Source organism: Fringilla coelebs (assembly GCF_963513975.1).
Source record: "Fringilla coelebs genome assembly, chromosome: 2".
Taxonomy (NCBI): Eukaryota; Metazoa; Chordata; class Aves; order Passeriformes; family Fringillidae; genus Fringilla; species Fringilla coelebs.
In genome coordinates this window covers 98,400,271-98,413,533 of record NC_140029.1, presented here as the reverse complement: position 1 = coordinate 98,413,533, position 13,263 = coordinate 98,400,271, and the positions used below count along the sequence as shown (strand labels likewise).

Genomic DNA, 13,263 nt, shown 5'->3' with positions numbered 1-13,263 from the left:
ACTTTGGCAAACAGAGCAAGTTATTTTAAAAATTAGATTGGAAAGTCCTGTCCAAGCTTATTGGCATCATTTGGAACCTTCAGTGATTCTGGTAAGTTTTTGTGAGCAAATTATGTGTGGTTGTTTGTCCAGTTGCTTACCCGCTCGTCAGGGACCTAGACTTTCAGGGAAAACTTGTTTGTGTTTAAACCATTGAGCCTAGAACAATAGATTTGTGAATAACCTGTCCATTGCAGACCTCCCAGGATGGCAAACATCTGGATTTTAGATTTTGTTCATTACATTATTTGATGAGGAAGCTTACTTCTTCTTGTTCTCTTGCTTGCTGAGGTTTTTTTTAGAGCTTCAGAATCACAGTAATTTCTTGTTCTTCCCCCTATTGAAAACCAAGCTTTTTAAAAATTTAGAATGTAAAGGAACGCTTGGACTAAATTGGATTCATATTTTCAAAAACAATTAAATACCTTGCTGTGTTTAGATTTCAAGGATTTTTAATTTTTTTTTTTTTAAGTGGGGCAGAGGTGTTTGCAAGCTTCGCTTTGTAGTATTGGGTAGCTTCCTGAAAGAAACAGGAAGGGTTGAGGCAAACTAGCTGTGCTGCTTGTTCTTCAGATACCAGTATTTCCAGCTCTTCTGCATTTGGAATTGCTGGCAAACAAGTTGTATGGTTGTAATCTCAGGTCACCACAGGTCAAATGAAACAGAGTTATCATTCTTGTGGATCATGCAAGCAGAAGAAATTGGACTCTGAGGTGTTTCATTGTGCTCTAAGGCACTAAGAAACATCTGGGAAACAGCAGGCTGACTGACCTCAGCTTGGTCACTGAGAGGACTGCAGCACTGGTCCTCCTGGAAGTCATTTCTAGGCACATGAAGAGCAAGAATAGGACAGGAAACAGCTAAACATGAATTTACCATGGGCAAATTCTTCCTGAGTGTGAAGAAGTGGTGGAGAGAGAAAGATTTAGGCAAAGGAGGAGCAGAGGACCTTGTTTACTTTGATGGTATCAAGTTTTTGACACTTTTATTAGCATCCCTGGAGCCAACTGAATTTCTTCTAGATGGATTGTTGGAGGGACTGCAGTGTGTGAAAAACTGGCTGCACCAGCACTGAACTTGCAGACAGTTGTTGGCCAGGTTCCTTGGGGGCTGATACTGGTGCCAGTGTTTAATATTTTCAGGGGTGTACAAATTACAAGTTGGAGTTCACTCTCACTAAATCAAAGGTGACACTGAATTGGTGGAAGTAGTGGATTACAGGAGCTGCCATTCAGAGGAACTTGAGAAAGTTGATGTGGGCTAGCAGGAAATCAAGAAGTTTAGCAAAAAGAAAGGCAGAAAACAGCTTTGCAGAGAAGACCTGGTGGTCCTAATTGGCCGTAAGTTGACTAGAATTCAGCAGCAAGACCTTGTAGCCACAAAAGCAAACTGTAAGCTGGGCTGTGTGAGCAGGAGTGTAGACAGCAGGTTGAGAGAAGGGTTTTCTCTGAGCTCTGAGCTCCTGAGACTGAATACCCATACAGAGGGAGTTTTGGGAGCACTGTCGAGGACCGCTCAGGGGGTTGAGTCAGAGCATGGGATATACCAGGAAAGGCCGTGAGAGCTCCTTGTGTTTCACCTGAGAAGGCTGAGGTGATGCTCCAGTTGACTCCAACTCTCTGTAGGATAATTATGAAGAAGAGGGACTTAGATTCCATTTAGAGGTGTCTAGTGAAAGGACAGGCATGAGGTAATTGTCAGCAGTTTCAGGTGGGGAAATTTGGGTTGAGCATAAGGAAAAATACCCTCCATTGGGTGGATGAAAGAGGTGGTGGATTCTCTATCCCTGAGTGGTTCAGCTCTGAAGCTAGGTCTGCCTTGAGCAGGACTAGAGACCCCCAGCTGCTGAATTTAGTATTTAATATTGCCCTTTTCTTGAAATAATGATTTGTTAGTGTATGAAAATTAATAACTGTATTATGGTATTTTAAGAAGAACAATGCAAAAAGTTTTTTTTCCCTAAATTTTTCTCATGCAACTAATGTCACATTTCTAGCTTTAGATCTTTAGAAATGGATGTTGCTGAATCCTGTGATTGTCTTTCTATGAATTAAAAATAAGCCAAGTCTCTTTCTCCTTAAAAGAGAAAGAACTATTCAGCAGAACTCGAGGTGGTGATGCATTTTTGCATATGAACATGCATATGGCTTGAGAATGGGATCATTGTCTACAGCCCTGCTTACTTTTGATTGTTTGATGGTTTAGTTCAAAGCTTATTTGAGAGATTGTTAGGGAAAAACTCCAAAATGTCTTCTAGCATCAGGTTACCTCCCTGGCAAAGAACACATTTTCTTGGTAGCTTGTTTTCTTCAGGAATTTGGAATCATTCGTACACAATATCCACGGAGCTTCAGGAGAATGTGGCCATAATGCTACAGTGAATTGCCAACAGTGAAATACAGGCCTACCCAGTTACACACTTGCACGTTGTTTGCCATTATATAGGGCTTTCTAGCTCATACAGGTATATATGTAGCTCTCAATTAAAGCAATTTTAAAAATTGTGGTATGAAAGTAAAATTACTTTTTAAAAATTTTTTAAGCTCTGTGGGTTTGATCTTTAGACCTTTTCCATCAAGTGAAATACTGTAAATCTCCATGCAGAATTTTAGCTCGCATTTCACCAGCAAAAAGAGGAGTAGACTTTGTGGTGGTGTGTAGCATCCTGGGGGAACTGTTTTGCTAACTTAGCTCGTATCATTTTAACACATGGGCTCTTAGATGGGACCCACCTGAGGGAATACACAAAGTACTCTCATCCTAAAAAGAACCTGGAGCAGCGTAGGCCAAAATTTCCATGCCCTTTTAATGGATTTACTAAATTAGCTGAGTACAATGATTTAGGCAATGGGATAATGGAACTATAGAACTTTAAATTATTTTTATTATTATAGTAGGTGTTTAAAGGGGAGTGCTAAATAGCTTTGTGATTTCCTGCATCTCCAGATCTTTTTGTTGTTTCTTATCCAGTTTCTCAAGGGGAGTTGCCCTATCCTGTAAATTTTCCAGGGCCTGTAGGTGGGTTATTGCACTGAGGCTGTCGGATGAGCCCTGGATCACGGAGGTTCAGTGGTGTGTTTAAGGGGTTGTGTGCACGAGCAGTGGGAGCCAGGCTGGGATCTCCAGTGAGGTGCTCCCAGGGCTGTCCCTTGGACTGCTGGCTCGCACGAGCAGATGGGGTCATCCAGCTGGGCTTCCCCAGCTGGGCAGCTCCTTGCTGTCAGTGCCATGATGGGATGACCCCGTTGGCCCAACAAGGCTGCTGGGCAGGGGCTGTGGGGTGCAGGGGCAGCAGTGTGGCCCTGCCAGGGGGATGAGCTGCCTGTCACTCAGCTGTGTCCTCTGAGCTCCATGGCTCTGGGGATGCCTGCCTGGAGCTGCATCCGAAGTGTGCCTTGCTGGGCAGGTGTGATGTCTCTGTGATTACCCATGGAACAAGCGCACAAAAAGGTTGCTGAATGTGAACGTTGTCTTTGTTTTCTGGAAGGGAGAGACAGCAGAAGGGAGCAGGGACTGGGATCAGAGTTAAAAGCTCTCTTTGCAGTTTGACTATGAATTTGATTCTGACCTTTTGTCTAAGAGTTTTCATCTCTGTTAGACTCTTTCCAAACTGCAAAACTCAGGAAGATAGCAATGTTCACACCTTCCATTAAAGTGCTTTGAATTCAAGACAGAACTAATAAGCAGCATTTTTACTTTTTTTCCCCAGAGAATTTGTTTCTGCCGCAGCTAACAAGTCTTTCAATAGAATAGTAGCAAAGATGATGTTTGGTTATAGTATGTTTTTGACTTTGGCTCTGTCTCAGACTCCGAGTTCTAATACTTTCTCTATAGGTGGGCACAAAATTATTTGTGTGTTACTACAGCTCTGCAAAAGTATATTTCAGAAATAGTACCATCTTACTTTTAGGCTCTCAGAGGTTCATTGTGATGAAGCCCAGATACTTTCCTTGATTGGTTGGCTGCCTTACACAGTCTTCCACAATTTTCCAGGTGGAATGGAAGCACATATAGGTGTCTTTCCATACATATTAAGTTCAGGATTTGATGTGCTCTGCATGTTTCACACAGGTTGTCTACATGGTACACATGGACGGTTTGATGCTGTCTTGGGCACACTACTGCATGTGCACATTTAGCCATTTTTTGAGACACCTGCTGAGCCCAATTCCTTATACTTAGAGAATAAGATGATATTTGAGATGGGACACAGAAGACATGAAGTAATTGTTCCCATTGTGAGACTATTATGTTAAGTAGTCAGATTTTGCTGAGTATTTTAAGTTTTGGGCCTGTGTAATATCACAGGTTGGGCTGAGTGTCAAGCAGAAACTTTTTGATATGGCGCTGTGGATTTTTTGCTTTATCCAGTGTGAGGAATTCTTGGAACATACATTTTCTCCAGGATTTTCTTGTGTGTTTAGTTGGCACCCTAGTTATTTACAGACTTCTAACAAGTCAGAATTTTCTCATGATAAGAAGTCATTGAGTTGTACTGAAAAAGCTCTATATAATGAACTGACATTTGTGCCTTTTTCCCATGGGTAAGAGAGATGACGTTGGGGATTTTTTCCCCCCTTTCTCTTTCAATTCTTTAGTTCTGAAATCAGCTGTTTTCTGTCCCAAATTCAGTTCATCAGAATGCTCAAACTTAGGCTTAATTCAAGCGTCTATTTAACGTTGCATGGTCAAGAGTCATATCATAAAATAACAGGAAGTGATAGAAATAACAAACTGGTTAAAAATTTTAAAGATAAGGCAAAGGGAAGGTTTATTTTTGAATTCCAATGTGAAATAAAAAAATAACCACTAGATGGCACTTGAAAATTGTGTATTAATATAATACATTTGGTTTCAGAATCATTACAAGTGTTCATAGACCCAAAACATTTTTATGTGGATCTGCATAGTTCTGAGAAACACTGATACTTCCGAAACTAAAATTAAGTTCCTTTAGCATCTCTTTCTGTGATCAGACTAAACCACTGCATTAAGGAATCTAGTCGGAATTAAAAGCTCATTCCTGAGTATTAAAATGCTGCCTTTAGCAAGATGATAAATACAAATATAACTGATTAATGTGTGCAAATTAGTTTGGTTTCCACTTACTTTTAATGGAATTTCAGAATTGCTTAAGTAGGAAAAAAACCTTGAAAATCATTGAAGTCCACCATTAGGCCATGTCCCTAACTATCACATCTATATGTCTTTTAAAAGACCTCCTGGGATGGTGACTCTACCAGATCTCTGAGCGGCCTGTTCCAGTGCTTGACACCCCTATGATGGGGAAGTTTTTCCTTATATCCAGTCTAAACTTGAGGCCATTTTCTCTTGTTGTTTGTGAGGTTTGTAGCCATTTGTTTTAGCAAAATTCTGCTCTTCTTGGCATTCTGTTTACTTACTTGGGTTCTGCTTAATGTGAGATACAATGTATTTTGACAAAGTGTTGCTGGTTTAAATATGGTCAATAGCTTGGAAATTAACTCAGAATTTGGTAGGGAGGGGTTCAGACGCACTAGGGTTCACTTCTCATTTTTGGCTTTACACACTTGCCCCTCTTGGTAAGGGAAGAGGATGAAAGGTGATTGTGACAATTTGATTCTAAAGAAAATAATTTTAGTAGCCCAGAATTTATTTTCCAGTCAGTCTTGCAGTATTTCTGTTAGTGAACATGGCACAAGCCCCTTTTATTTGAAATTCTTGTGTAGCCTCTTTATGGTTGTTTCTGAGTTGCGTAAGAGTTACATTACCATGATTTACAGGCTTTGTATTGGAGATACAAAAAGCCGAGTAAATACTTTCTGTGGCCATTAATTTGATTCTTTTTCCATAGGAGTAGTCGATAGTAGCTGTACAAGGGAATGTTTAGACAACTGCCTTAGCCTATTGCACTTGAATTGAAGAGAGCAGAAGTAGACAAAGTATAATATGGGGTTGTGCAGGGATATTTTATGGCCTATTAAATATGTATTAAGGGAGTAATTCTTTCATTTGTTCATACAGCTGTATATGGTTCCCCTGACACTGGTGGTAATTATGAGTGAATTTTATTATGAAAGCTCCGTTACGCACATGGTAAAACTTAGAATGGGTTACAGTAGTGATGGACACAGCTGCACTGTCCTGGTTTTGTAGAAGATACTGGGACACAATCAACAAGAGGTGAAAAGGAGAGCTGAACAATTTTACCATTCAGCTGTGCTCCCCCTGCCATGTCTGCTGCAGGAACGTCTCCTCTTTGTGCTGCTCTGCGCTGCACAAAAGCACTTGGCTGTGTTTCTGCCATGACTGCATCCTAGAGCAATTTGTATGCCTGCTAATCACAGATAAAAACGGAGCTTTGGGAGTGGCAAGTCTAGAACATGTACTTTTTTACTTTTTTTTTTTTTCATTCATAGAGTCTCATCCTCCAAAGGCTGTGAGCAGAACTCCAGGCCATCATTCTTGTTCACATAAAAGTCCAATTTGACTTTGATTTCTTGCCTGATAGGCCGGCCTCTTCGGTGAGGAAGCTGTTTCTGAACTGCAGATTCCCTCCTGGGAATGATCTGTTGAGAATGTCCATGCGCTGAAATTCATGAAGTTTTTTGTGTGGCCATCTTACCTGTGAGCTTACTGGCTCTAAAAACTCTTTATGCTGAGATTAAGCATTTAGTGACTTGCAAAAGAGCTACAACTCCTGGTGATCCAGGAGTTGACAAATCACAAAGACTTTCATTTTGCAACATTGAAATAATGGGGAATGCAGGAATGACAGCTGTCTTTCTGGAAAAGCTGCTCCCCATGCAGGCCTAGGTAGTCTTGCTTAGACAGGAACACAAAACAAATTTTTCATGGTGTGCTCTCTCAGCTCTAACTTGCTGAAAGTCAGTGGTTTTTTGAATTGTGCTGTTGCTATGGTCTGTGATGCTCTGCAGACAAGCACTCATCTCCCGTCTGAGAGGTGGTTGCTCTTTACAGTCTATTCCATGAAAAGTGCTCTGTTGATAAATTACTCTGGTATCAGTAGAGGGCTCTGAAGCAGTTGTTATTATCTCCTCTCTGTGGGAGGAAGTATTGCAAAGTAGGTTGGGCTCTGCTGCCTCTGTGTTTTGAATTTCAGGCATTCATTCTGCTCACCTTTCCAGGTTCCTTGGTGCTCTCTCCCATTGCAGCAGCAAATGTAGAAACAAAAAGAAATGCTGCTTTGAAGCAAAAGGATTGCCGGAATTTTCAGGCTCTGTGGATTACATCTCCTTCATCTAGGAGCAGAGCCATGCTTAGTAGTGCAGGTGTCCCAGTGTGTCCCTCCCCTGGGTGAGTGACTTCACCTACATGTGCTGGAGGCCTTGCCCTGCTCCCCAGTTAATGGTTCCTTTGCATTAGGGCTGCACAGAGCATGCAAGGAGAGGGCCCCCTGCCTGCTCTCCCGGAGCTCCAGGCAAAGGGAGTTACTAGGCTAATAATCCAGATGCCTCGTTCCAGCAGATGCACAGGGTTGTAGGCAGACCTACTGGTGATCCTTTAGCATGCAGGGTGCACCTGTGTCCAGAAAGGTGGATGTTACCCTAACAAATGCTTGTCTTCTGCGCTTTATGATCCAGACATTTTGGCTAGCAGAGTGTGTCACTGGAGCCTTGCTTGGTGAAGTAAGCATAGCTGTAGCCTGTGGCTTACTGGGTTTCTGGTTTTTGTGTTCCTGCCTCTGCACTTGCTGAAGTCTAAAATGAGCCCTACAATAGCAAATGTCCTACTGTAACTTAAATTGAAGACACAAAAAGTCCTGTTATGGTTAAGACCTGAGTCTTCAGACAGCTGCTTTTATCTAAGTGACTCTAGGATCCTGTTAATATGCTTCTGTTTGAGTAAAGATGTTAGTGATCTGCAGCCCCAGACCTTTTTCTGCAAGGCAAACTCTTCCATCAATTCTTTCCCTTCATCTGCATCAGTGAGCCACTTCACAGAGGCAAAAGGTGCTACAGTGAATGCAGTTATTTAACATAGAGTGTTTTTCATACTAGACAAAGCTTGCTTGATTTCTTTGCATTAAAAAATGGCAAAGAAAATTTTTCTTATTTTGCATGTCTGAAGGAAAAGAGAAAGAGTAGCGTTGAAGTTTAAACTCTATTGACTTGTGTTATATGTTGCTTTTCTTCTTCTTTGGCAGGTATGAAATGGATACTTTAAAAAAAAAACCCAAATTTAAAAAAAAATGCTGTTGACATTTTTCTGTGATCTTGGGGTTTAATTTTATGTATTAGAGAACAAAGAAAGCAAGCAACTGGTGTCTGAGTTGGAGAATAAGGAACAGTTTAAAATCATTTCTGAAGATGGAAGAGTATGTCATTAAAAATTAACTAACACTTGTAGCTGTGTTGCTAAGTGTTTCATGTGGTGACAGTCTCTCCCAAACCTTCACTGGCAAACAGGACCCCATTGAGTCTCAGCATGTCCCCCATTAAACCATCACATCTCTGAAAATTAGAAAGCTCATTAATGGCTTTCTGCTGTGAAGCAATAAAGAGTATATTCACTGAATGGTCAGCAATTAGTGCCAACTAGTTTTTGTCTTACATTATAGAAATATTCTGGTTCATTTATTCCAGAGCTAAAAGAAACTTATTTTTTAAAAAAAAGCACTTTGTATTTGTGTAGGTGTATTTTCCAGCCGCAATCTCCTTTTGCTTTCATGTGAAAATTCAAATACCTCTTCAGCCCATAGACTGCTGAGAACATGAACTCATTTCCCAGTCTCCTGCTTCTTTATTGAAACAGCTCAAGTCACTGACTCAGTAGTCCCCAAAACAACAAGCTATTAGTGTCATAGTTCACTCCTCTCTTTTCTTATTAGCATTTGTTTTTATCATGTAGTAGGGAACTTAGATAGTGGAAAACAGAGCAGAAAGTGTGGAAAAGCCACTTGAAACTCTGCCTTTGCTCCTTTGTACCAGTAATCTTCATTGACTCAACCAAGAGCCCAGCTGGCCTCCAGGAAATGTGGGGGTTTTTTTAAGGTAACAGGAAATCTGAAATTTGTTTCCACTGTCCTCATGGAAATGAAAGTTGCTGAAGCTCAGATGGTGCTCTGTGGAGAAGCTTCCAACAGGGAACGTACGATAGTTACAATCCATGGAGTTCTGCTTTTGCAGGTCTTGCATTTCTTTCTAACCTGTATTACAACATGTGCCTTAGAGTCCTTGCTTTTGAAGGCCTTTATAAGGATTTTGGTGTTTGTGGATGTAGTTTATCAGGTGTAGCTTATTTATTTAGTTCATGCAGCATTCTCATATTTATAAGACATCCAAGAAGAGTGTGATTCTTTGATTAGTGTTTCTAGGACCAGAAGGACAGTCAGCACACACGCACACACAAGAAAATTCTTAAATTTTTGTACTGATGTAATATTTCTGTAATGTTTGATCTGTATATGCACTAAAAGTAAATGTAGAATGTATCTTGCTGTCAATGGATCATGAATGTCAGCCTTGACAGGTATCCTCTGGTGACATTATAAAGCCTATGTGGCTTATTTTAAGGAAAGCTGTCCATACCTTTGTCTTGTCTTGTTGAAATATTCCTACTTTCTCCCTAGTGGCTGTCACTTCATTTTTGTCATCCTTAAGCTGAGAAGTAACTTGTAAAATCTCATTGCCTGCTTTTAATAATTTTTACTCTTGCAAACTTCTAAAAGCCATTACATCTGCCTTAAAACATACATTCTATTTTTACTGATATCTGTAGAAGAAATTACTCCCTTTTTTTTTGTATTCTTTTTCATAAATTCCAGTTATTGCAAACTTTGCACATTGGGTGTTGCGTATCTTCTCTACTTTTAAACCCAAATCTCTCAAAGATTTGTCTTACTCTGTGACTGCACATGGCTTGTTCTGTGACTTTCTATGGACCTTCTCAATTGCCAAGCTAAAATGTGTGCTTCACTTCTTGTAGGGTCCAAGTCCAGCTCTTTCTTTTAAAAGCATGCTGGTAGAGATGCTTGCCAGCACTTGAGGATCCCTGAAAGAGAAGCAGGTAGTATTTTTGCTTGCTTCTGTTTGCCAGCTTCCAGTCTGTTATATAAAATGAGGAGCTAATGTGCTATTGACGATGTGTCAAGGGGAAAAAAAAAATCAGATGAATAAATAGAATCTTAAGAGTCAGGTAACTGGATTCCATTGATGTTTTGCTATTCAAGAAGTAAATAATGCCAGTAAAACTTACACTGTCGTTTAATCGTAATCATACATGCATTCTGCTACATCTTGCCAAAAGGAAAATGTCCATGTTAGCTGTAATTTGCATTTGCCTGGATTTTTTAATAGGTTTCTCTCATAATTATGTATGTTAGTATATCAACAATTAGGAGACAAATGCCCGTGAAGTGCGGGCATAGTAAAGTAAAAGATGAAGCAATCCAGAGGAAAACAAGTTTACCACACTATGTTGGCATCCATTTTTAAAAGGAAAAGTCACATGTGATGTAATAAAGAATTAGAACATTTTTCATTATGCCAGTCCTGTATTTGACAGAGGGGCATCAGCAAAAAGTGCACCAAAAAAAAGTCTCTGAGAAGTCTCTGAAATCTCCCTCTCCCTGAAATGGAGCTCGGAACTTACGGGGACCTGAATAAATAAATATGGTGAAAGAAGATCTAGAAATACAAAAGTATGTAAAAATAGAATATGACCCACCCTTAAAGGGAAGGAAATAATTTTATGTGTTCGTTATAAATTACTTCATATTTTAGAGGAAGGAAGAGCAGGCATAGAGGGTAGAATATATAGCTTGACATACTTAAGAAGTGAGGGACTTCCAGGCCATGATGTAAACATAAAGTTTGAAGTCTGTCTGTTGCCTCAGTCCTTCTGTCAGTGGGGTCAAAATCATGAGGGGTTTTGTTGTTGACCATTTCAAAGATTCTTTCTGAAGCAGAAAGAGTGTCTGTGTTTTTCTGTGGTAAATAGTGCTTGTATGACAGCCGGGATTTGACTAACTCTGTGTTGTAAAATGATTCAAAATTCATTAGAACAACCTAATGAACATCCCTTGGATTCCTGAATCTGAGTGTACGTTTTTATTTTAGCACTAATGAGCTTTGATTAATTAATTTTAGTGGTAAGAATTAATACCTAGCCTTCATGCAAGGAAAACAAAAAGTATTTTTGAGCTCAGCTGTGGTGAAGAGGTGTAAGCGCCCCTTAGGAATTTGCAAGGTGACCGGTGCCTGGCTCTGTGCTCCCTTGGCAAACTCAGTGCACAGCATAGGCAGAGTCTCAGGGGTGATGGCAACATATGTAAAATACACCGAAGTCCTGTGAAGTCTTCGCTTGCTCATCCTTTTAAGGGCAGCAGGCAGAGAGGTGCGAGCTCTAAAAGGCAGTACTGTTGTGGAAATAGCCCTGAGACTTCAGCTGAGCTTTGTAAAGCAGGATCGTGAAGCACTTCTCAAACGTTAGTTCAGTTTCACACTAACAAGGTAGAAGGCTACTAGTAGTACTCATCATACTTAGGACTGATGGTAGACAGAAGGCCTATGATTAGCTCATGTACACGAGTACATGAGTGGTGAGGGCTGGAGTAGTTCTCCCTGTTATACTGTAGTGTATTTATCCTGCTCAGAAATAGGCCACACGCTTTATTGACTGCAGTAATAGGCAGATCTGTATCACTTAGCAATCTCTGAACAAATCTCTGCTGCCCACGAGAGCTGAAGTTCCTGCTTGAACATTAACTCAGCTTTGTTATTTGTGTGTGAAACTACCCCAAACAAAAGCAAATGGTGGTTCAGCACTTTAAAAAGAGAGACAGATGGAGAGCACAGTGCAGCGTGGTACATGGCAGAGGTCACAGTGGGATAAAATCAATTTCAAACATACATTTCATGATACTGGATTGTGACTTAATTTTCCACACTTTAACGGGGTTTTTTAAGACAAAGTAGTTCATGTATTTGGATCTGTTTTGCAAGTCATGGATGAAAATTTAGGTGAAATGGTGCATGGTTATGTGCTGTATAAAACTCGCTGTAACCTACAGGAGTTGGTTACAGAAAATGAACAGAGAAGCGCGCTATATGAAATCAAAGTTTAAACATTTTTCCGGGCAGATGTGGATAGCAAAGTATGTCACTTAATGGGACAAAGTTACTACAAAGTTACAGGGTTTCCATGATGAGATGGAGGCAGGTGTTGCTGACAAGTAGGGAAGATCTAACAAACTTCAATATATATCCAGGAAAATGCTATTTTAAAATGTAGGCTAAAATTTGTGAACCTCCTTCCTTCAGGCTTCAGTTATTCCTCCAGTAAGCAGTGTCTGAAGGTCCTTCAGCTTTCTGCACTCCTGAAGTCTGCGGGGGAAGTAGCTGCTTATGTACATTTCTGGTGCTAGCAAAGACACATTGCCAAAATGCCAGTGACATTAACACCTGGAAGAAATAATCCAAAACCAGAACTAGTGCTCACTAAATGTAGAAGTGTGGCTGGAGCGGTGCAAGATGGTTCTTGTGGGTCATTTGGCCCAGAGGTGGCACAGTGGCTCGGGCAGCTGGCCTAAGTGCAAGTGTGGCAGCTTTCTCATGTGCCCCTGCAGGCTGAAACATTAGTGTTGCACCAGGCATCTTACAGAGAGCAACATCCTAAAATGCCCTGTGGCCTTGCAGTTACAAGGTTTGATTCTTTCTGTGCCCTTTTCCTGAGAGTCAGCAACACAGCCTCTTCTGGCTTTGCCTATGGGACCAGGGCTTAGTGCTGATGCTTTATCCTGCTGGTGAGCAACTCCTGTGAGACTACATCAAATTTATTTGCTTTATAAAGATGTAGCTGGCTAACCACTCTTAAGTTCAGTTTGTTTTGATGTTTGTGTTGTTTTCTTGGAAAGCTAGCCATGCTCCTGTCAGGATTGCTGACTGATACTACGCTAGGCTAACAGAAGGCTGCAAGGGACCAGACTCTGTGCTAGCAGCACTTGCTGTGCACTTCAGTACTTCGATGTGATGTGCTGGTTTTATTTGTTAACATATATTAATTTATCCCTTAGTTGGGTAGCACATCTCTTAACCCTTAAACTGGTACTTTGGATGTGTTAAGCATGTATTTTTACTGAGAGGTAGTTCTGAGGTATTTTTTTGATACAGACATACACACAACTAAATATGATTTGTCTTCACAACTAAATATGATTTGTCTTCTGCATGCACTTGGCTCAGCACATGGGTTTTGTTTCCCGTGCAGTACTTTGAAAATGTC

General features: G+C 40.6%; 1 protein-coding gene across 9 annotated transcripts in view; it reads left to right on the top strand.

Moving 5' to 3' along the window:
• Nucleotides 1-13,263, top strand: part of BBX (BBX high mobility group box domain containing) — a 137,794-nt gene that overhangs the window by 61,226 nt on the left and 63,305 nt on the right. Inside the window, exon 1 of one of the 9 annotated variants that reach the window (XM_084200917.1) lies at nt 12,717-12,784. The exons of the other annotated variants lie outside the window; for them this stretch is intronic. The gene's annotated coding sequence lies outside the window, so the exon portion shown is untranslated. Of the gene's footprint in view, nt 1-12,716; nt 12,785-13,263 lie in introns of those variants that run through there. 9 annotated transcript variants of the gene reach the window in all.